General features: G+C 35.7%; 41 non-coding genes across 41 annotated transcripts; all 41 read right to left on the bottom strand.

Moving 5' to 3' along the window:
• Window positions 1–2943: 2943 nt before the first annotated feature.
• Window positions 2944–3016, bottom strand: TRNAT-CGU (transfer RNA threonine (anticodon CGU)). The gene has a single exon. It is a non-coding gene; the product is annotated as a tRNA-Thr (tRNA).
• A 578-nt stretch (window positions 3017–3594) lies between these two features.
• Window positions 3595–3667, bottom strand: TRNAT-UGU (transfer RNA threonine (anticodon UGU)). Its single transcript has one exon. It is a non-coding gene; the product is annotated as a tRNA-Thr (tRNA).
• A 167-nt stretch (window positions 3668–3834) lies between these two features.
• Window positions 3835–3907, bottom strand: TRNAT-CGU (transfer RNA threonine (anticodon CGU)). Its single transcript has one exon. It is a non-coding gene; the product is annotated as a tRNA-Thr (tRNA).
• Window positions 3908–4476: 569 nt separating this feature from the next.
• On the bottom strand, window positions 4477–4549 carry TRNAT-AGU (transfer RNA threonine (anticodon AGU)). The gene has a single exon. It is a non-coding gene; the product is annotated as a tRNA-Thr (tRNA).
• Window positions 4550–5154: 605 nt separating this feature from the next.
• Window positions 5155–5227, bottom strand: TRNAT-CGU (transfer RNA threonine (anticodon CGU)). The gene has a single exon. It is a non-coding gene; the product is annotated as a tRNA-Thr (tRNA).
• A 132-nt stretch (window positions 5228–5359) lies between these two features.
• TRNAT-UGU (transfer RNA threonine (anticodon UGU)) lies at window positions 5360–5432 on the bottom strand. Its single transcript has one exon. It is a non-coding gene; the product is annotated as a tRNA-Thr (tRNA).
• A 167-nt stretch (window positions 5433–5599) lies between these two features.
• TRNAT-CGU (transfer RNA threonine (anticodon CGU)) lies at window positions 5600–5672 on the bottom strand. Its single transcript has one exon. It is a non-coding gene; the product is annotated as a tRNA-Thr (tRNA).
• A 133-nt stretch (window positions 5673–5805) lies between these two features.
• On the bottom strand, window positions 5806–5878 carry TRNAT-UGU (transfer RNA threonine (anticodon UGU)). The gene has a single exon. It is a non-coding gene; the product is annotated as a tRNA-Thr (tRNA).
• A 167-nt stretch (window positions 5879–6045) lies between these two features.
• On the bottom strand, window positions 6046–6118 carry TRNAT-CGU (transfer RNA threonine (anticodon CGU)). Its single transcript has one exon. It is a non-coding gene; the product is annotated as a tRNA-Thr (tRNA).
• A 577-nt stretch (window positions 6119–6695) lies between these two features.
• On the bottom strand, window positions 6696–6768 carry TRNAT-UGU (transfer RNA threonine (anticodon UGU)). The gene has a single exon. It is a non-coding gene; the product is annotated as a tRNA-Thr (tRNA).
• Window positions 6769–6935: 167 nt separating this feature from the next.
• TRNAT-CGU (transfer RNA threonine (anticodon CGU)) lies at window positions 6936–7008 on the bottom strand. Its single transcript has one exon. It is a non-coding gene; the product is annotated as a tRNA-Thr (tRNA).
• Window positions 7009–7585: 577 nt separating this feature from the next.
• Window positions 7586–7658, bottom strand: TRNAT-AGU (transfer RNA threonine (anticodon AGU)). The gene has a single exon. It is a non-coding gene; the product is annotated as a tRNA-Thr (tRNA).
• A 373-nt stretch (window positions 7659–8031) lies between these two features.
• Window positions 8032–8104, bottom strand: TRNAT-UGU (transfer RNA threonine (anticodon UGU)). Its single transcript has one exon. It is a non-coding gene; the product is annotated as a tRNA-Thr (tRNA).
• A 372-nt stretch (window positions 8105–8476) lies between these two features.
• Window positions 8477–8549, bottom strand: TRNAT-UGU (transfer RNA threonine (anticodon UGU)). The gene has a single exon. It is a non-coding gene; the product is annotated as a tRNA-Thr (tRNA).
• Window positions 8550–8716: 167 nt separating this feature from the next.
• On the bottom strand, window positions 8717–8789 carry TRNAT-CGU (transfer RNA threonine (anticodon CGU)). The gene has a single exon. It is a non-coding gene; the product is annotated as a tRNA-Thr (tRNA).
• Window positions 8790–9366: 577 nt separating this feature from the next.
• Window positions 9367–9439, bottom strand: TRNAT-AGU (transfer RNA threonine (anticodon AGU)). Its single transcript has one exon. It is a non-coding gene; the product is annotated as a tRNA-Thr (tRNA).
• Window positions 9440–9812: 373 nt separating this feature from the next.
• Window positions 9813–9885, bottom strand: TRNAT-UGU (transfer RNA threonine (anticodon UGU)). Its single transcript has one exon. It is a non-coding gene; the product is annotated as a tRNA-Thr (tRNA).
• Window positions 9886–10052: 167 nt separating this feature from the next.
• On the bottom strand, window positions 10053–10125 carry TRNAT-CGU (transfer RNA threonine (anticodon CGU)). The gene has a single exon. It is a non-coding gene; the product is annotated as a tRNA-Thr (tRNA).
• A 132-nt stretch (window positions 10126–10257) lies between these two features.
• Window positions 10258–10330, bottom strand: TRNAT-UGU (transfer RNA threonine (anticodon UGU)). The gene has a single exon. It is a non-coding gene; the product is annotated as a tRNA-Thr (tRNA).
• Window positions 10331–11147: 817 nt separating this feature from the next.
• On the bottom strand, window positions 11148–11220 carry TRNAT-AGU (transfer RNA threonine (anticodon AGU)). The gene has a single exon. It is a non-coding gene; the product is annotated as a tRNA-Thr (tRNA).
• Window positions 11221–11387: 167 nt separating this feature from the next.
• Window positions 11388–11460, bottom strand: TRNAT-CGU (transfer RNA threonine (anticodon CGU)). The gene has a single exon. It is a non-coding gene; the product is annotated as a tRNA-Thr (tRNA).
• Window positions 11461–11819: 359 nt separating this feature from the next.
• TRNAT-CGU (transfer RNA threonine (anticodon CGU)) lies at window positions 11820–11892 on the bottom strand. Its single transcript has one exon. It is a non-coding gene; the product is annotated as a tRNA-Thr (tRNA).
• Window positions 11893–12709: 817 nt separating this feature from the next.
• Window positions 12710–12782, bottom strand: TRNAT-CGU (transfer RNA threonine (anticodon CGU)). The gene has a single exon. It is a non-coding gene; the product is annotated as a tRNA-Thr (tRNA).
• A 372-nt stretch (window positions 12783–13154) lies between these two features.
• TRNAT-CGU (transfer RNA threonine (anticodon CGU)) lies at window positions 13155–13227 on the bottom strand. The gene has a single exon. It is a non-coding gene; the product is annotated as a tRNA-Thr (tRNA).
• Window positions 13228–13359: 132 nt separating this feature from the next.
• On the bottom strand, window positions 13360–13432 carry TRNAT-UGU (transfer RNA threonine (anticodon UGU)). Its single transcript has one exon. It is a non-coding gene; the product is annotated as a tRNA-Thr (tRNA).
• A 1262-nt stretch (window positions 13433–14694) lies between these two features.
• On the bottom strand, window positions 14695–14767 carry TRNAT-AGU (transfer RNA threonine (anticodon AGU)). Its single transcript has one exon. It is a non-coding gene; the product is annotated as a tRNA-Thr (tRNA).
• A 167-nt stretch (window positions 14768–14934) lies between these two features.
• On the bottom strand, window positions 14935–15007 carry TRNAT-CGU (transfer RNA threonine (anticodon CGU)). Its single transcript has one exon. It is a non-coding gene; the product is annotated as a tRNA-Thr (tRNA).
• Window positions 15008–15424: 417 nt separating this feature from the next.
• On the bottom strand, window positions 15425–15497 carry TRNAT-UGU (transfer RNA threonine (anticodon UGU)). The gene has a single exon. It is a non-coding gene; the product is annotated as a tRNA-Thr (tRNA).
• A 167-nt stretch (window positions 15498–15664) lies between these two features.
• On the bottom strand, window positions 15665–15737 carry TRNAT-CGU (transfer RNA threonine (anticodon CGU)). The gene has a single exon. It is a non-coding gene; the product is annotated as a tRNA-Thr (tRNA).
• Window positions 15738–15870: 133 nt separating this feature from the next.
• Window positions 15871–15943, bottom strand: TRNAS-UGA (transfer RNA serine (anticodon UGA)). Its single transcript has one exon. It is a non-coding gene; the product is annotated as a tRNA-Ser (tRNA).
• Window positions 15944–16520: 577 nt separating this feature from the next.
• On the bottom strand, window positions 16521–16593 carry TRNAT-UGU (transfer RNA threonine (anticodon UGU)). Its single transcript has one exon. It is a non-coding gene; the product is annotated as a tRNA-Thr (tRNA).
• Window positions 16594–16760: 167 nt separating this feature from the next.
• On the bottom strand, window positions 16761–16833 carry TRNAT-CGU (transfer RNA threonine (anticodon CGU)). Its single transcript has one exon. It is a non-coding gene; the product is annotated as a tRNA-Thr (tRNA).
• Window positions 16834–16964: 131 nt separating this feature from the next.
• Window positions 16965–17037, bottom strand: TRNAT-UGU (transfer RNA threonine (anticodon UGU)). Its single transcript has one exon. It is a non-coding gene; the product is annotated as a tRNA-Thr (tRNA).
• Window positions 17038–17204: 167 nt separating this feature from the next.
• On the bottom strand, window positions 17205–17277 carry TRNAT-UGU (transfer RNA threonine (anticodon UGU)). The gene has a single exon. It is a non-coding gene; the product is annotated as a tRNA-Thr (tRNA).
• Window positions 17278–17408: 131 nt separating this feature from the next.
• Window positions 17409–17481, bottom strand: TRNAT-UGU (transfer RNA threonine (anticodon UGU)). Its single transcript has one exon. It is a non-coding gene; the product is annotated as a tRNA-Thr (tRNA).
• Window positions 17482–18289: 808 nt separating this feature from the next.
• TRNAT-UGU (transfer RNA threonine (anticodon UGU)) lies at window positions 18290–18362 on the bottom strand. The gene has a single exon. It is a non-coding gene; the product is annotated as a tRNA-Thr (tRNA).
• Window positions 18363–18529: 167 nt separating this feature from the next.
• On the bottom strand, window positions 18530–18602 carry TRNAT-CGU (transfer RNA threonine (anticodon CGU)). The gene has a single exon. It is a non-coding gene; the product is annotated as a tRNA-Thr (tRNA).
• Window positions 18603–18939: 337 nt separating this feature from the next.
• On the bottom strand, window positions 18940–19012 carry TRNAT-GGU (transfer RNA threonine (anticodon GGU)). Its single transcript has one exon. It is a non-coding gene; the product is annotated as a tRNA-Thr (tRNA).
• Window positions 19013–19179: 167 nt separating this feature from the next.
• Window positions 19180–19252, bottom strand: TRNAT-CGU (transfer RNA threonine (anticodon CGU)). Its single transcript has one exon. It is a non-coding gene; the product is annotated as a tRNA-Thr (tRNA).
• An 816-nt stretch (window positions 19253–20068) lies between these two features.
• On the bottom strand, window positions 20069–20141 carry TRNAT-UGU (transfer RNA threonine (anticodon UGU)). The gene has a single exon. It is a non-coding gene; the product is annotated as a tRNA-Thr (tRNA).
• A 363-nt stretch (window positions 20142–20504) lies between these two features.
• Window positions 20505–20577, bottom strand: TRNAT-UGU (transfer RNA threonine (anticodon UGU)). The gene has a single exon. It is a non-coding gene; the product is annotated as a tRNA-Thr (tRNA).
• Between the last annotated feature and the right edge of the window lie 105 nt (window positions 20578–20682).

The raw sequence follows: 20682 nt of genomic DNA, 5'->3' as shown, positions 1-20682 counted from the left end.
GACGGATTTCCTGATTATCCTCTTGTATTTGATTTTCTTCTTGATTTTCCGCTTGTAATGGTAATTGTTTTTCTGGCGTTGCAACTGGACTTTGTCGGTTTGGGACTGCCCATTGTACTGAGAAATAGTCTTCTAGTGGTGCCAATGTACGCGTTCCAAGACTTTTTTCATTTATCCGTACGTGTTTTGTTTCTTTGACTGTACGTTCTTCCGGTATCCAGATACGATACCCTCTGGTTCTTTGGGCGTATCCTACTAACACCCCGGGTTTTGATCTTGCTTGGAATTTATTTCTTCTCTGTTTCTGATGAATATGCACGTGAGCTTCGCTTCCGATCCTTCGAAGGTGTCTGCTACTTGGCTTTCTTGACGTCCATAATTCGACAGGTACTTTCGTTCCAAGTTTACTATGCTTTAATCTATTCTTCAGATAAACCGACGTGTATACCAGCTAGGCCCATAATGATTCAGGTAATTTTGCGTCGTTCATGAAGGTTCTTGTCATATCGATTATGGTTCTATTGATCCTCTCCGCAACTCCATTCATTTGTGGGGAATAAACATCTGTCCTCTCATGTTTAATTCCATTTTTCCTGCAGTATTCTTCAAAAGTCTTAGAACAGAATTCCATACCGTTATCTGTCCGAATTTTAATCAATGGACTCCCAGTCTTCCTGGCGCTCTTCCTGTACGTATCGAAATGTCCCAATACTTCATCTTTTCTGGCCATAGTAAATACTGTTATATAACGACTGTAATCATCCACCATTGATAAGTAATAACGCGCTCCACCCAATGAGGTAACCGGAGCAGTCCCCATACATCAGAATGAACGAGTTGTAAAACATCTGTACTTCTTATATTTTCCAGTTGATGATATGTCTGTGCTTGACTTTTGTTTATCTTGCAGGCATCGCAACTTTCTAGTTGTCCTCTCACCGGGTGTAGACCTCTCAACATTCTTTGATTCATCATCACCTTCAGGTCGGCTTCGTTGACATGACCCAGTCTATGGTGCCATTTGTCTATCTCTTTCGTCACTCCCCCTGTATGATATGTTGTAGTTTCGTCATCATATGCGATTTTATTTATTGGAATTGCTTCTAGAGTGTAGAACTTGTCTCGCAGTCTTGCTTGCACGCAATAGTGCCGTCTGGAAAATAAGTTGTACACGTTCTTCCATGAAAAGTTGTTTTGTGCTCTGATTGATCCACTAAGCGTATGGACAATAAATTCTTGCTCATGTTGGGGGCATATATGACGTTCCTTAGATGAATCTTATTTTGGTCAATTGCTATATATACATATCCTGTTCCTTCAGCTTTTGAAATGCCTTCTCCCAGATTGACGTCCATTTGCATAGGTTGATAATTTTCGAACCATTCCCTTTGATTACACACGTGATGCGTCGATGCTGAATCAATAATCCACGTTTGTTTACCGTGATGAGTGTTACAGGCTGATACTGTTTCCCCTGCGTGATGTTGCACGTGGTGTTCTGTAAGCTGTTCTGAATCTTGAGTACGATCTACATTCGTAACTTTTATGTCCTCTTCTACCGATATTATAACACTCCATGTGGCTCTTCTGGTTGTCTACTGGGCATCTATTGTTGGGCCGGTTATTCTGAGGAACTGATGGTGCTTGAGTCGAGAATGCTTCTGTATTTGTCTGCTCACTGTCTCTGAGCAAATGTCTTCCGTACTCTGCCATTAATTTGTCCTTAATGGTTGTAGTTGTAAACTCAGCGTCGCTCAGTTGATACATATACTGTGCTAGCGAACTATACGAGTCGGGGAGTGATCCTATTAACAAATAAGCTATGTATTTGTCCGGTATTTGTTCGCCCGCTGCTACTAGTTGATTTCTCACGTGTTCTACTCGGCCAATAAACGTTGCCATCGTTTCACCTGGTTGGAACGATGTTGTATATAATTGCCGTCTTAATATGGTTATTCGTGCTCGCGATTGAGGAACGTATATCGTCTTTAATTTATCCCAAATGTCCTTGGGTTCCGTTAGTCCGTCAACAAACCGACTATTTTCATCGTTAAGCGCCATGCCGATAATTGCATGCGCGAGACCTCTTCTTTCTTCGTACACATTTGTTGCGCGAACGTCCGTTGTGGCTTGGGCCACTTCCGTACCAGCAATAAATCCGAATAGTTTCTGAGCGCGTAAAGCTATACCTAATTCGAATTGCCATGAATGATAGTTCTGACCGTCTAATTTCCGAATGTTTCCGAGTGCGAAATTAGTACCACCACCAGTAGCCATGTTAAATCCGTTAATTTCCCTTTACTGTACCTAACCCTTTCCTATACCGCATGTGCACCGTCCGTCCCGTCCGATTGTTAAGCCTTTGCTATATCGCGTGTCCAACGTTCACTATCGACACCGAAACGCAACCACGCTCTGCTTCCATATTGTTATTTTTAGAGGTTCGCTGATAGTGAAATAATCCCGACTTCATTGTTAAACAAATGATTTACTTTATTAGTTTAAATTAAACATCCGATTCATCTCCGGCTTTCAAAAATAACAACTCTATATCCCGACTCAAAAAGTACACTGACAGCTCTTATCTTGGGAGTCTCATTTCAACTCCGTCACGTGATCTATAGTAGTTTTTTATTAGTAGGCCTTTAGTTTTTATATGTTTTGTACAATGTTAGATATCTATTTTCCAACAGCTCCGACGAGAATCGAACTCATAATCTCCAATTTACAAGACAGGCACTTTAACCACTAAGCCACGAAGCCCTTGCTTTATTATTATTATTATTATATATATTTATGCTGAATTTTTCAGTAAATTAACTCAATTAACTCGTCGCAACTTTTACCCTATTGTTTGCATATATGCATATATAAATGAACTATTATTTTTAATTTTTTAAAAATTTGATAGCTACGAAATCTAGTTCATGTAACTTAACAGCAAGGCTCCGACGACAATCGAACTCATGATCTCCTGTTTACGAGACAGGCGCTTTAACCACTAAGCCACGGAGCTCTTGCTCTGAAACGATATGAATTCTGAATATTCCAGTAATTTAACTAAATTAACTCATCGGAACTTTCACCCTATTGTTTTATTTTTCAAAATTTAATAGCTACGAAAAATAATTCAAGTAACATAACAGCAAGGCTCCGACGAGAATCGAATTCATGATCTCCTGTTTACTAGACAGGCGCTTTAACCACTAAGCAACGGAGCCCTTGATTTGAATCGATATTAATGCTGAATTTTTCAGTAAATTAACTCAATTAACTCGTCGCAACTTTTACCCTATTGTTTGCATATATGCATATATAAATCAACTATTATTTTTAATTTTTTCAAAATTTGATAGCTACGAAATCTAGTTCATGTAACTTAACAGCAAGGCTCCAACGACAATCGAACTCATGATCTCCTGTTTACGAGACAGGCGCTTTAACCACAACGCCACGGAGCTCTTGCTCTGAAACGATATGAATTCTGAATATTCCAGTAATTTAACTAAATTAACTCATCGGAACTTTTACCCTATTGTTTTAATTTTTCAAAATTTAATAGCTACGGAATCTAGTTCAAGTAACATAACAGAAAGGCTCCGACGAGAATCGAACTCATGATCACCTGTTTACAAGACAGGCGCTTTAACCACTAAGCCACGGAGCCCTTGCTTTGAAGCGATATTAATGCTGAATTTTTCAGTAAATTAACTCAATTAACTCATCGCAACTTTTACCCTATTGTTTGCATATATGCATATATAAATCAACTATTATTTTTAATTTTTTCAAAATTTGATAGCTACGAAATCTAGTTCATGTAACTTAACAGCAAGGCTCCGACGACAATCGAACTCATGATCTCCTGTTTACGAAACAGGCGCTTTAACCACTAAGCCACGGAGCTCTTGCTCTGATACGATATGAATTCTGAATATTCCAGTAATTTAACTAAATTAACTCATCGGAACTTTTACCCTATTGTTTTATTTTTCAAAATTTAATAGCTACGAAAAATAATTCAAGTAACATAACAGCAAGGCTCCGCCGAGAATCGAACTCATAAACTCCTTTTTACAAGACAGGCGCTTTAACCACTGAGCCCTTGCTTTGAAGCGATATTAATGCTGAATTTTTCAGTAAATTAACTCAATTAACTCGTCGCAACTTTTACCCTATTTTTTGCATATATGCATATATAAATCAACTATTATTTTTAACTTTTTCAAAATTTTATAGCTACGAAATCTAGTTCAAGTAACTTAACAGCAAGGCTCCGACGACAATCGAACTCATGATCTCCTGTTTACGAGACAGGCGCTTTAACCACTAAGCCACGGAGATCTTGCTCTGAAACGATATGAATTCTGAATATTCCAATAATTTAACCAAAATAACTCAGCGGAACTTTTACCCTATTGTTTTATTTTTCAAAATTTAATAGCTACGAAAAATAACTCAAGTAACATAACAGCAAGGCTCCGACGAGAATCGAACTCATGATCTCCTGTTTACTAGACAGGCGCTTTAACCACTAAGCCACGGAGCCCTTGCTTTGAAGCGATATTAATGCTGAATTTTTAAGTAAATTAACTCAATTAACTCGTCGCAACATTTACCCTATTGTTTGCATATATGCATATATAAATCAACTATTATTTTTAATTTTTTTAAAATTTGATAGCTTCGAAATCTAGTTCATGTAACTTAACAGCAAGGCTCCGACGACAATCGAACTCATGATCTCCTGTTTACGAGACAGGCGCTTTAACCACAACGCCACGGAGCTCTTGCTCTGAAACGATATGAATTCTGAATATTCCAGTAATTTAACTAAATTAACTCATCGGAACTTTTACCCTATTGTTTTAATTTTTCAAAATTTAATAGCTACGGAATCTAGTTCAAGTAACATAACAGAAAGGCTCCGCCGAGAATCGAACTCATAAACTCCTTTTTACAAGACAGGCGCTTTAACCACTGAGCCCTTGCTTTGAAGCGATATTAATGCTGAATTTTTCAGTAAATTAACTCAATTAACTCGTCGCAACTTTTACCCTATTGTTTGCATATATGCATATATAAATCAACTATTATTTTTAATTTTTTCAAAATTTGATAGCTACGAAATCTAGTTCATGTAACTTAACAGCAAGGCTCCGACGACAATCGAACTCATGATCTCCTGTTTACGAGACAGGCGCTTTAACCACTAAGCCACGGAGCTCTTGCTCTGATACGATATGAATTCTGAATATTCCAGTAATTTAACTAAATTAACTCATCGGAACTTTTACCCTATTGTTTTATTTTTCAAAATTTAATAGCTACGAAAAATAATTCAAGTAACATAACAGCAATGCTCCGACGAGAATCGAACTCATGATCTCCTTTTTACAAGACAGGCGCTTTAACCACTAAGCCACGGAGCACTTGCTTTGAAGCGATATTAATGCTGAATTTTTCAGTAAATTAACTCAATTAGCTCGTCGCAACTTTTACCCTATTGTTTGCATATATGCATATATAAATCAACTATTATTTTTAATTTTTTCAAAATTTGATAGCTACGAAATCTAGTTCATGTAACTTAACAGCAAGGCTCCGACGACAATCGAACTCATGATCTCCTGTTTACGAGACAGGCGCTTTAACCACTAAGCCACGGAGCTCTTGCTCTGATACGATATGAATTCTGAATATTCCAGTAATTTAACTAAATTAACTCATCGGAACTTTTACCCTATTGTTTTAATTTTTCAAAATTTAATAGCTACGGAATCTAGTTCAAGTAACATAACAGAAAGGCTCCGACGAGAATCGAACTCATGATCACCTGTTTACAAGACAGGCGCTTTAACCACTAAGCCACGGAGCCCTTGCTTTGAAGCGATATTAATGCTGAATTTTTCTGTAAATTAACTCAATTAACTCATCGCAACTTTTACCCTATTGTTTGCATATATGCATATATAAATCAACTATTATTTTTAATTTTTTCAAAATTTGATAGCTACGAAATCTAGTTCATGTAACTTAACAGCAAGGCTCCGACGACAATCGAACTCATGATCTCCTGTTTACGAAACAGGCGCTTTAACCACTAAGCCACGGAGCTCTTGCTCTGATACGATATGAATTCTGAATATTCCAGTAATTTAACTAAATTAACTCATCGGAACTTTTACCCTATTGTTTTATTTTTCAAAATTTAATAGCTACGAAAAATAATTCAAGTAACATAACAGCAAGGCTCCGCCGAGAATCGAACTCATGATCTCCTTTTAACAAGACAGGCGCTTTAACCACTGAGCCACGGAGCCCTTGATTTGAAGCGATTTTAATGCTGAATTTTTCAGTAAATTAACTCAATTAACTCGTCGCAACTTTTACCCTATTGTTTGCATATATGCATATATAAATCAACTATTATTTTTAATTTTTTCAAAATTTGATAGCTACGAAATCTAGTTCATGTAACTTAACAGCAAGGCTCCGACAACAATCGAACTCATGATCTCCTGCTTACGAGACAGGCGCTTTAACCACTAAGCCACAGAGCTCTTGCTCTGAAACGATATGAATTCTGAATATTCCAGTAATTTAAATAAATTAACTCATCGGAACTTTTACCCTATTGTTTTATTTTTCAAAATTTAATAGCTACGAAAAATAATTCTATCAACATAACAGCAAGGCTCCGCCGAGAATCGAACTCATGATCTCCTGTTTACAAGACAGGCGCTTTAACCACTAAGCCACGGAGCCCTTGCTTTGAAGCGATATTAATGCTGAATTTTTCAGTAAATTAACTCAATTAACTCGTCGCAACTTTTACCCTATTGTTTGGTTATATGCATATATAAATCAACTATTATTTTTAATTTTTTCAAAATTTGATAGCTACGAGATCTAGTTCATGTAACTTAACAGCAAGGCTCCGACGACAATCGAACTCATGATCTCCTGTTTACGAGACAGGCGCTTTAACCACTAAGCCACGGAGCTCTTGCTCTGATACGATATGAATTCTGAATATTCCAGTAATTTAACTAAATTAACTCATCGGAACTTTTACCCTATTGTGTTATTTTTCAAAATTTAATAGCTACGAAAAATAATTCAAGAAACATAACAGCAAGGCTCCGCCAAGAATCGAACTCATAAACTCCTTTTTACAAGACAGACGCTTTAACCACTGAGCCACGGAGCCCTTGCTTTGAAGCGATATTAATGCTGAATTTTTCAGTAAATTAACTCAATTAACTCGTCGCAACTTTTACAATATTTTTTGCATATATGCCTATATAAATCAACTATTATTTTTAACTTTTTCAAAATTTGATAGCTACGAAATCTAGTTCAAGTAACTTAACAGCAAGGCTCCGACGACAATCGAACTCATGATCTCCTGTTTACGAGACAGGTGCTTTAACCACTAAGCCACGGAGATCTTGCTCTCAAACGATATGAATTCTGAATATTCCAGTAATTTAACGAAATTAACTCATAGGAACTTTTACCCTATTGTTTTATTTTTCAAAATTTAATAGCTACGAAAAATAACTCAAGTAACATAACAGCAAGGCTCCGACGAGAATCGAACTCATGATCTCCTGTTTACTAGACAGGCGCTTTAACCACTAAGCCACGGAGCCCTTGCTTTGAAGCGATATTAATGCTGAATTTTTAAGTAAATTAACTCAATTAACTCGTCGCAACTTTTACCCTATTGTTTGCATATATGCATATATAAATCAACTATTATTTTTAATTTTTTCAAAATTTGATAGCTACGAAATCTAGTTCATGTAACTTAACCGCAAGGCTCCGACGACAATCGAACTCATGATCTCCTGTTTACGAGACAGGCGCTTTAACCACTAAAACACGGAGCTCTTGCTCTGAAACGATATGAATTCTGAATATTCCAGTAATTTAACTAAATTAACTCATCGGAACTTTTACCCTATTATTTTAATTTTTCAAAATTTAATAGCTACGGAATCTAGTTCAAGTAACATAACAGAAAGGCTCCGACGAGAATCGAACTCATGATCTCCTGTTTACAAGACAGGCGCTTTAACCACTAAGCCACGGAGCACTTGCTTTGAAGCGATATTAATGCTGAATTTTTCAGTAAATTAACTCAATTAACTCGTCGCAACTTTTACCCTATTGTTTGCATATATGCATATATAAATCAACTATTATTTTTAATTTTTTCAAAATTTGATAGCTACGAAATCTAGTTCATGTAACTTAACAGCAAGGCTCCGACAACAATCGAACTCATGATCTCCTGCTTACGAGACAGGCGCTTTAACCACTAAGCCACAGAGCTCTTGCTCTGAAACGATATGAATTCTGAATATTCCAGTAATTTAAATAAATTAACTCATCGGAACTTTTACCCTATTGTTTTATTTTTCAAAATTTAATAGCTACGAAAAATAATTCTATCAACATAACAGCAAGGCTCCGCCGAGAATCGAACTCATGATCTCCTGTTTACAAGACAGGCGCTTTAACCACTAAGCCACGGAGCCCTTGCTTTGAAGCGATATTAATGCTGAATTTTTCAGTAAATTAACTCAATTAACTCGTCGCAACTTTTACCCTATTGTTTGCATATATGCATATATAAATCAACTATTATTTTTAATTTTTTCAAAATTTGATAGCTACGAGATCTAGTTCATGTAACTTAACAGCAAGGCTCCGACGACAATCGAACTCATGATCTCCTGTTTACGAGACAGGCGCTTTAACCACTAAGCCACGGAGCTCTTGCTCTGATACGATATGAATTCTGAATATTCCAGTAATTTAACTAAATTAACTCATCGGAACTTTTACCCTATTGTGTTATTTTTCAAAATTTAATAGCTACGAAAAATAATTCAAGAAACATAACAGCAAGGCTCCGCCAAGAATCGAACTCATAAACTCCTTTTTACAAGACAGACGCTTTAACCACTGAGCCACGGAGCCCTTGCTTTGAAGCGATATTAATGCTGAATTTTTCAGTAAATTAACTCAATTAACTCGTCGCAACTTTTACAATATTTTTTGCATATATGCCTATATAAATCAACTATTATTTTTAACTTTTTCAAAATTTGATAGCTACGAAATCTAGTTCAAGTAACTTAACAGCAAGGCTCCGACGACAATCGAACTCATGATCTCCTGTTTACGAGACAGGTGCTTTAACCACTAAGCCACGGAGATCTTGCTCTCAAACGATATGAATTCTGAATATTCCAGTAATTTAACGAAATTAACTCATAGGAACTTTTACCCTATTGTTTTATTTTTCAAAATTTAATAGCTACGAAAAATAACTCAAGTAACATAACAGCAAGGCTCCGACGAGAATCGAACTCATGATCTCCTGTTTACTAGACAGGCGCTTTAACCACTAAGCCACGGAGCCCTTGCTTTGAAGCGATATTAATGCTGAATTTTTAAGTAAATTAACTCAATTAACTCGTCGCAACTTTTACCCTATTGTTTGCATATATGCATATATAAATCAACTATTATTTTTAATTTTTTCAAAATTTGATAGCTACGAAATCTAGTTCATGTAACTTAACCGCAAGGCTCCGACGACAATCGAACTCATGATCTCCTGTTTACGAGACAGGCGCTTTAACCACTAAAACACGGAGCTCTTGCTCTGAAACGATATGAATTCTGAATATTCCAGTAATTTAACTAAATTAACTCATCGGAACTTTTACCCTATTATTTTAATTTTTCAAAATTTAATAGCTACGGAATCTAGTTCAAGTAACATAACAGAAAGGCTCCGACGAGAATCGAACTCATGATCTCCTGTTTACAAGACAGGCGCTTTAACCACTAAGCCACGGAGCACTTGCTTTGAAGCGATATTAATGCTGAATTTTTCAGTAAATTAACTCAATTAACTCGTCGCAACTTTTACCCTATTGTTTGCATATATGCATATATAAATCAACTATTATTTTTAATTTTTTCAAAATTTGATAGCTACGAAATCTAGTTCATGTAACTTAACAGCAAGGCTCCGACGACAATCGAACCCATGATCTCCTGTTTACGAGACAGGCGCTTTAACCACTAAGCCACGGAGCTCTTGCTCTGAAACGATATGAATTCTGAATATTCCAGTAATTTAAATAAATTAACTCATCGGAACTTTTACCCTATTGTTTTATTTTTCAAAATTTAATAGCTACGAAAAATAATTCTATCAACATAACAGCAAGGCTCCGCCGAGAATCGAACTCATAATCTCCTGTTTACAAGACAGGCGCTTTAACCACTAAGCCACGGAGCCCTTGCTTTGAAGCGATATTAATGCTGAATTTTTCAGTAAATTAACTCAATTAACTCGTCGCAACTTTTACCCTATTGTTTGCATATATGCATATATAAATCAACTATTATTTTTAATTTTTTCAAAATTTGATAGCTACGAGATCTAGTTCATGTAACTTAACAGCAAGGCTCCGACGACAATCGAACTCATGATCTCCTGTTTACGAGACAGGCGCTTTAACCACAACGCCAAGGAGCTCTTGCTCTGATACGATATGAACTCTGAATATTCCAGTAATTTAACTAAATTAACTCATCGGAACTTTTACCCTATTATTTTATTTTTCAAAATTTAATAGCTACGAAAAATAATTCAAGTAACATAACAGCAAGGCTCCGCCGAGAATCGAACTCATAAACTCCTTTTTCCAAGACAGGCGCTTTAACCACTGAGCCACGGAGCCCTTGCTTTGAAGCGATATTAATGCTGAATTTTTCAGTAAATTAACTCAATTAACTCTTCGCAACTTTTACCCTATTTTTTGCATATATGCATATATAAATCAACTATTATTTTTAACTTTTTCAAAATTTGATAGCTACGAAATCTAGTTCAAGTAGCTTAACAGCAAGGCTCCGACGACAATCGAACTCATGATCTCCTGTTTACGAGACAGGCGCTTTAACCACTAAGCCACGGAGATCTTGCTCTGAAACGATATGAATTCTGAATATTCCAGTAATTTAACGAAATTAACTCATCGGAACTTTTACCCTATTGTTTTATTTTTCAAAATTTAATAGCTACGAAAAATAACTCAAGTAACATAACAGCAAGGCACCGACGAGAATCGAACTCATGATCTCCTGTTTACTAGACAGGCGCTTTAACCACTAAGCCACGGAGCCCTTGCTTTGAAGCGATATTAATGCTGAATTTTTCAGTAAATTAACTCAATTAACTCGTCGCAACTTTTACCCTATTGTTTGCATATATGCATATATAAATCAACTATTATTTTTAATTTTTTCAAAATTTGATAGCTACGAAATCTAGTTCATGTAACTTAACAGCAAGGCTCCGACGACAATCGAACTCATGATCTCCTGTTTACGAGACAGGCGCTTTAACCACTAAGCCACGGAGCTCTTGCTCTGAAACGATATGAATTCTGAATATTCCAGTAATTTAAATAAATTAACTCATCGGAACTTTTACCGTATTGTTTTATTTTTCAAAATTTAATAGCTACGAAAAATAATTCAAGTAACATAACAGCAATGCTCCGACGAGAATCGAACTCATGATCTCCTTTTTACAAGACAGGCGCTTTAACCACTAAGCCACGGAGCCCTTGCTTTGAAGCGATATTAATGCTGAATTTTTCAGTAAATTAACTCAATTAACTCGTCGCAACTTTTACCCTATTGTTTGCATATATGCATATATAAATCAACTATTTCAAAATTTGATAGCTACGAAATCTAGTTCATGTAACTTAACAGCAAGGCTCCGACGACAATCGAACTCATGACCTCCTGTTTACGAGACAGGCGCTTTAACCACTAAGCCACGGAGCTCGTGCTCTGAAACGATATGAATTCTGAATTTTCCAGTAATTTAACTAAATTAACTCATCGGAACTTTTACCCTATTGTTTTATTTTTCAAAATTTAATAGCTACGAAAAATAATTCAAGTAACATAACAGCAAGGCTCCGACGAGAATAGAACTCATGATCTTCTGTTTACAAGACAGGCGCCTTAACCACTAAGCCACGGAGCCCGTGCTTTGAAGCGATATTAATGCTGAATTTTTCAGTAAATTAACTCAATTAACTCTTCGCAACTTTTACCCTATTGTTTGCCTATATGCATATATAAATCAACTATTATTTTTAATTTTTTCAAAATTTGATAGCTACGAAATCTAGTTCATGTAACTTAACAGCAAGGCTCCGACGACAATCGAACTCATGATCTCCTGTTTACGAGACAGGCGCTTTAACCACTAAAACACGGAGCTCTTGCTCTGAAACGATATGAATTCTGAATATTCCAGTAATTTAACTAAATTAACTCATCGGAACTTTTACCCTATTGTTTTATTTTTCAAAATTTAATAGCTACGAAAAATAATTCAAGTAACATAACAGCAAGGCTCCGCCGAGAATCGAACTCATGAACTCCTTTTTACAAGACAGGCGCTTTAACCACTGAGCCACGGAGCCCTTGCTTTGAAGCGATATTAATGCTGAATTTTTCAGTAAATTAACTCAATTAACTCGTCGCAACTTTTACCCTATTTTTTGCATATATGCATATGTAAATCAACTATTATTTTTAATTTTTTCAAAATTTGATAGCTACGAAATCTAGTTCATGTAACTTAACAGCAAGGCTCCGACGACAATCGAACTCATGATCTCCTGTTTACGAGACAGGCGCTTTAACCACTAAGCCACGGAGCTCTTGCTCTGATACGATATGAATTCTGAATATTCCAGTAATTTAACTAAATTAACTCATCGGAACTTTTACCCTATTGTTTTATTTTTCAAAATTTAATAGCTACGAAAAATAATTCAAGTAACATAACAGCAAGGCTCCGCCGAGAATCGAACTCATGAACTCCTTTTTACAAGACAGGCGCTTTAACCACTGAGCCACGGAGCCCTTGCTTTGAAGCGATATTAATGCTGAATTTTTCAGTAAATTAACTCAATTAACTCGTCGCAACTTTTACCCTATTTTGCACATATATGCATATATAAATCAACTATTATTTTTAACTTTTTCCAAATTTGATAGCTACGAAATCTAGTTCAAGTAACTTAACAGCAAGGCTCCGACGACAATCGAACTCATGATCTCCTGTTTACGAGACAGGCGCTTTAACCACTAAGCCACGGAGCTCTTGCTCTGAAACGATATGAATTCTGAATATTCCAGTAATTTAAATAAATTAACTCATCGGAACTTTTACCGTATTGTTTTATTTTTCAAAATTTAATAGCTACGAAAAATAATTCAAGTAACATAACAGCAAAGCTCCGACGAGAATCGAACTCATGATCTCCTTTTTACAAGACAGGCGCTTTAACCACTAAGCCACGGAGCCCTTGCTTTGAAGCGATATTAATGCTGAATTTTTCAGTAAATTAACTCAATTAACTCGTCGCAACTTTTACCCTATTGTTTGCATATATGCATATATAAATCAACTATTATTTTTAATTTTTTCAAAATTTGATAGCTACGAGATCTAGTTCATGTAACTTAACAGCAAGGCTCCGACGACAATCGAACTCATGATCTCCTGTTTACGAGACAGGCGCTTTAACCACAACGCCAAGGAGCTCTTGCTCTGATACGATATGAACTCTGAATATTCCAGTAATTTAACTAAATTAACTCATCGGAACTTTTACCCTATTATTTTATTTTTCAAAATTTAATAGCTACGAAAAATAATTCAAGTAACATAACAGCAAGGCTCCGCCGAGAATCGAACTCATAAACTCCTTTTTCCAAGACAGGCGCTTTAACCACTGAGCCACGGAGCCCTTGCTTTGAAGCGATATTAATGCTGAATTTTTCAGTAAATTAACTCAATTAACTCTTCGCAACTTTTACCCTATTTTTTGCATATATGCATATATAAATCAACTATTATTTTTAACTTTTTCAAAATTTGATAGCTACGAAATCTAGTTCAAGTAACTTAACAGCAAGGCTCCGACGACAATCGAACTCATGATCTCCTGTTTACGAGACAGGCGCTTTAACCACAACGCCAAGGAGCTCTTGCTCTGATACGATATGAACTCTGAATATTCCAGTAATTTAACTAAATTAACTCATCGGAACTTTTACCCTATTATTTTATTTTTCAAAATTTAATAGCTACGAAAAATAATTCAAGTAACATAACAGCAAGGCTCCGCCGAGAATCGAACTCATAAACTCCTTTTTCCAAGACAGGCGCTTTAACCACTGAGCCACGGAGCCCTTGCTTTGAAGCGATATTAATGCTGAATTTTTCAGTAAATTAACTCAATTAACTCTTCGCAACTTTTACCCTATTTTTTGCATATATGCATATATAAACCAACTATTATTTTTAACTTTTTCAAAATTTGATAGCTACGAAATCTAGTTCAAGTAGCTTAACAGCAAGGCTCCGACGACAATCGAACTCATGATCTCCTGTTTACGAGACAGGCGCTTTAACCACTAAGCCACGGAGATCTTGCTCTGAAACGATATGAATTCTGAATATTCCAGTAATTTAACGAAATTAACTCATCGGAACTTTTACCCTATTGTTTTATTTTTCAAAATTTAATAGCTACGAAAAATAACTCAAGTAACATAACAGCAAGGCACCGACGAGAATCGAACTCATGATCTCCTGTTTACTAGACAGGCGCTTTAACCACTAAGCCACGGAGCCCTTGCTTTGAAGCGATATTAATGCTGAATTTTTCAGTAAATTAACTCAATTAACTCGTCGCAACTTTTACCCTATTGTTTGCATATATGCATATATAAATCAACTATTATTTTTAATTTTTTCAAAATTTGATAGCTACGAAATCTAGTTCATGTAACTTAACAGCAAGGCTCCGACGACAATCGAACTCATGATCTCCTGTTTACGAGACAGGCGCTTTAACCACTAAGCCACGGAGCTCTTGCTCTGAAACGATATGAATTCTGAATATTCCAGTAATTTAAATAAATTAACTCATCGGAACTTTTACCGTATTGTTTTATTTTTCAAAATTTAATAGCTACGGAATATTCCAGTAATTTAAATAAATTAACTCATCGGAACTTTTACCCTATTGTTTTATTTTTCAAAATTTAATAGCTACGAAAAATAATTCAAGTAACATAACAGCAAGACTCCGACGAGAATCGAACTCATGATCTCCTTTTTACAAGACAGGCGCTTTAACCACTAGGCCACGGAGATCTTGCTCTGAAACGATATGAATTCTGAATATTCCAGTAATTTAACTAAATTAACTCATCGGAACTTTTACCGTATTGTTTTATTTTTCAAAATTTAATAGCTACGAAAAATAATTCAAGTAACATAACAGCAAGGCTCCGACGAGAATCGAACTCATGATCTCCTTTTTACAAGACAGGCGCTTTAACCACTAAGCCACGGAGCCCTTGCTTTGAAGCGATATTAATGCTGAATTTTTCAGTAAATTAACTCAATTAACTCGTCGCAACTTTTACCCTATTGTTTGCATATATGCATATATAAATCAACTATTATTTTTAATTTTTTCAAAATTTGATAGCTACGAAATCTAGTTCATGTAACTTAACAGCAAGGCTCCGACGACAATCGAACTCATGATCTCCTGTTTACGAGACAGGCGCTTTAACCACTAAGCCACGGAGCTCTTGCTCTGAAACGATATGAATTCTGAATATTCCAGTAATTTAACTAAATTAACTCATCGGAACTTTTACCCTATTATTTTAATTTTTCAAAATTTAATAGCTACGGAATCTAGTTCAAGTAACATAACAGAAAGGCTCCGACGAGAATCGAACTCATGATCTCCTGTTTTCAAGACAGGCGCTTTAACCACTAAGCCACGGAGCCCTTCCTTTGAAGCGACATTAATGCTGAATTTTTCAGTAAATTAACTCAATTAACTCGTCGCAACTTTTACCCTATTGTTTGCATATATGCATATATAAATCAACTATTATTTTTAATTTTTTCAAAATTTGATAGCTACGAAATCTAGTTCATGTAACTTAACAGCAAGGCTCCGACGACAATCGAACTCATGATCTCCTGTTTACGAGACAGGCGCTTTAACCACTAAGCCACGGAGATCTTGCTCTGAAACGATATGAATTCTGAATATTGCAGTAATTTAACTAAATTAACTCATCGGAACTTTTACCGTATTCTATTATTTTTCAAAATTTAATAGCTACGAAAAATAATTCAAGTAACATAACAGCAAGGCTCCGACGAGAATCGAACTCATGATCTCCTTTTTACAAGACAGGCGCTTTAACCACTAAGCCACGGAGATCTTGCTCTGAAACGATATGAATTCTGAATATTCCAGTAATTTAACTAAATTAACTCATCGGAACTTTTACCGTATTGTTTTATTTTTCAAAATTTAATAGCTACGAAAAATAATTCAAGTAACATAACAGCAAGGCTCCGACGAGAATCGAACTCATGATCTCCTTTTTACAAGACAGGCGCTTTAACCACTAAGCCACGGAGCCCTTGCTTTGAAGCGATATTAATGCTGAATTTTTCAGTAAATTAACTCAATTAACTCGTCGCAACTTTTACTCTATTGTTTGCATATATGCATATATAAATCAACTATTATTTTTAATTTTTTCAAAATTTGATAGCTACGAAATATAGTTCATGTGACTTAACAGCAAGGCTCCGACGACAATCGAACTCTTGATCTCCTGTTTACGAGACAGGCGCTTTAACCACTAAGCCACGGAGCTCTTGCTCTGAAACGATATGAATTCTGAATATTCCAGTAATTTAACTAAATTAACTCATCGGAACTTTTACCCTATTGTTTTATTTTTCAAAATTTAATAGCTACGAAAAAAATTCAAGTAACATAACAGAAAGGCTCCGACGAGAATCGAACTCATGATCTCCTGTTTACAAGACAGGCGCTTTAACCACTAAGCCACGGAGCCCGTGCTTTGAAGCGATATTAATGCTGAATTTTTCAGTAAATTAACTCAATTAACTCGTCGCAACTTTTACCCTATTGTTTGCATATATGCATATATAAATCAACTATTATTTTTAATTTTTTCAAAATTTGATAGCTACGAAATCTAGTTCATGTGACTTAACAGCAAGGCTCCGACGACAATCGAACTCATGATCTCCTGTTTACAAGACAGGCGCTTTAACCACTAAGCCACGGAGCTCTTGCTCTGAAACGATATGAATTCTGAATATTCCAGTAATTTAACTAAATTAACTAATCGGAACTTTTACCCTATTGTTTTCTTTTTCAAAATTTAATAGCTACGATAAAAATTCAAGAAACATAACAGCAAGGCTCCGACGAGAATCGAACTCATGATCTCCTGTTTACAAGACAGGCGCTTTAACCACTAAGCCACGGAGCCCGTGCTTTGAAGCGATATTAATGCTGAATTTTTCAGTAAATTAACTCGTCGCAACTTTTACTCTATTGTTTGCATATATGCATATATAAATTAACTATTATTTTTAATTTTTTCAAAATTTGATAGCTACGAAATCTAGTTCATGTGACTTAACAGCAAGGCTCCGACGACAATCGAACTCTTGAGCTCCTGTTTACGAGACAGGCGCTTTAACAACTAAGCCACGGAGATCTTGCTCTGAAACGATGTGAATTCTGAATATTCCAGTAATTTAACTAAATTAACTCATCGGAACTTTTACCCTATTGTTTTATTTTTCAAAATTTAATAGCTACGAAAAAAAATTCAAGTAACATAACAGCAAGGCTCCGACAAGAATCGAACTCATGATCTCCTGGTGACAAGACAGGCGCTTTAACCACTAAGCCACGGAGCCCGTGCTTTGAAGCGATATTAATGTTGAATTTTTCAGTAAATTAACTCAATTAACTCGTCGCAACTTTTACTCTATTGTTTGCATATATGCATATATAAATCAACTATTATTTTTAATTTTTTCAAAATTTGATAGCTACAAAATCTAGTTCATGTGACTTAACAGCAAGGCTCCGACGACAATCGAACTCTTGATCTCCTGTTTACGAGTCAGGCGCTTTAACAACTAAGCCACGGAGATCTTGCTCTGAAACGATATGAATTCTGAATATTCCAGTAATTTAACTAAATTAACTCATCGGAACTTTTACCCTATTGTTTTATTTTTCAAAATTTAACAGCTACGAAAAATAATTCAAGTAACATAACAGCAAGGCTCCGACGAGAATCGAACTCATGATCTCCTGTTTACAAGACAGGCGCTTTAACCACTAAGCCACGGAGCCCGTGCTTTGAAGCGATATTAATGCTGAATTTTTCAGTAAATTAACTCAATTAACTCTTCGCAACTTTTACTCTATTGTTTGCATATATGCATATATAAATCAACTATTATTTTTAATTTTTTCAAAATTTGATAGCTACGAAATCTAGTTCATGTAACTTAACAGCAAGGCTCCGACGACAATCGAACTCATGATCTCCTGTTTACGAGACAGGCGCTTTAACCACTAAGCCACGGAGCTCTTGCTCTGAAACGATATGAATTCTGAATATTCCAGTAATTTAACTAAATTAACTCATCGGAACTTTTACCCTATTGTTTTATTTTTCAAAGTTTAATAGTTACGAAAAATAATTCAAGTAACATAACAGCAAGGCTCCGACGAGAATCGAACTCATGATCTCCTGTTTACAAGACAGGCGCCTTAACCACTAAGCCACGGAGATCTTGCTCTGAAACGATATGAATTCTGAATATTCCAGTTATTTAACTAAATTTACTCATCGGAACTTTTACCCTATTGTTTTATTTTTCAAAATTTAATAGCTACGAAAAAAAATTCAAGTAACAAAACAGCAAGGCTCCGACGAGAATCGAACTCATGATCTCCTGTTTACCAGACAGGCGCTTTAACCACTAAGCCACGGAGCCCTTGCTTTGAAGCGATATTAATGCTGAATTTTTCAGTAAATTAACTCAATTAACTCGTCGCAACTTTTACCCTATTGTTTGCATATATGCATATATAAATCAACTATTATTTTTAATTTTTTCAAAATTTGATAGCTACGAGATCTAGTTCATGTAACTTAACATCAAGGCTCCGACGACAATCGAACTCATGATCTCCTGTTTACGAGACAGGCGCTTTAACCACTAAGCCACGGAGCCCGCGCTTTGAAGCGATATTAATGCTGAATTTTTCAGTAAATTAACTCAATTAACTCGTCGCAACTTTTACCCTATTGTTTGCATATATGCATATATAAATCAACTATTATTTTTAATTTTTTCAAAATTTGATAGCTACGAAATCTAGTTCATGTGACTTAACAGCAAGGCTCCGACGACAATTAACTCATGATCTCCTGTTTACGAGACAGGCGCTTTAACCACTAAGCCACGGACCTCTTGCACTGAAACGATATGAATTCTGAATATTCGAGTAATTTAACTAAATTAACTCATCGGAACTTTTACCCTATTGTTTTATTTTTCAAAATTTAATAGCTACGAAAAAAAATTCAAGTAACATAACAGCAAGGCTCCGACGAGAATCGAACTCATGATCTCCTGTTTAAAAGACAGGCGCGTTAACCACTAAGCCACGGAGCCCGTGCTTTGAAGGGATATTAATGCTGAAATTTTCAGTAAATTAACTCAATTAACTCGTCGCAACTTTTACCCTATTGTTTGCATATTTGCATATATAAATCAACTATTATTTTTAATTTTTTCAAAATTTGATAGCTACGAAATCTAGTTCAAGTGACTTAACAGCAAGGATCCGACGACAATTGAACTCATGATCTCCTGTTTACGAGACAGGCGCTTTAACCACTAAGCCACGGAGCTCTTGCTCTGAAACGATATGAATTCTGAATATTCCAGTAATTTAACTAAATTAACTCATTGGAACTTTTACCCTATTGTTTTATTTTTCAAAATTTAATAGCTACGAAAAATAATTCAAGTAACATAACTGCAAGGCTCCGACGAGAATCGAACTCATGATCTCCTGTTTACAAGACAGGCGCTTTAACCACTAAGCCACGGAGCCCGTGCTTTGAAGCGATATTAATGCTGAATTTTTCAGTAAATTAACTCAATTAACTCTTCGCAACTTTTACCCTATTGTTTGCATACATAAATCAACTATAATTTTTAATTTTTTCAAAATTTGATAGCTACGAAATCTAGTTCATGTGACTTAACAGCAAGGCTCCGACGACAATTGAACTCATGATCTACTGTTTACGAGACAGGCGCTTTAACCACTAAGCCAAGGAGATCTTGCTCTGAAACGATATGAATTCTGAATATTCCAGTAATTTAACTAAATTAACTCTCGGAACTTTAACCCTATTGTTTTATTTTTCAAAATTTAATAGCTACGAAAAATAATTCATGTAACATAACAGCAAGGCTCCGACGAAAATCGAACTCATGATCTCCTGTTTACAAGACAGGCGCTTTAACCACTAAGCCACGGAGCTCTTGCTCTGAAACGATATGAATTCAGAATATTCCAGTAATTTAACTAAATTAACTCATCGGAACTTTTACCCTATTGTTTTATTTTTCAAAATTTAATAGCTACG

This window comes from Phalangium opilio, unplaced genomic scaffold, assembly GCF_054372755.1.
Source record: "Phalangium opilio isolate 3A_F unplaced genomic scaffold, DU_Popi_V2 ptg000360l_1, whole genome shotgun sequence".
NCBI classification, from domain to species: Eukaryota; Metazoa; Arthropoda; class Arachnida; order Opiliones; family Phalangiidae; genus Phalangium; species Phalangium opilio.
Note: the sequence above shows the minus strand (reverse complement) of the source record. Positions and strands in the feature narration are given on the sequence as shown.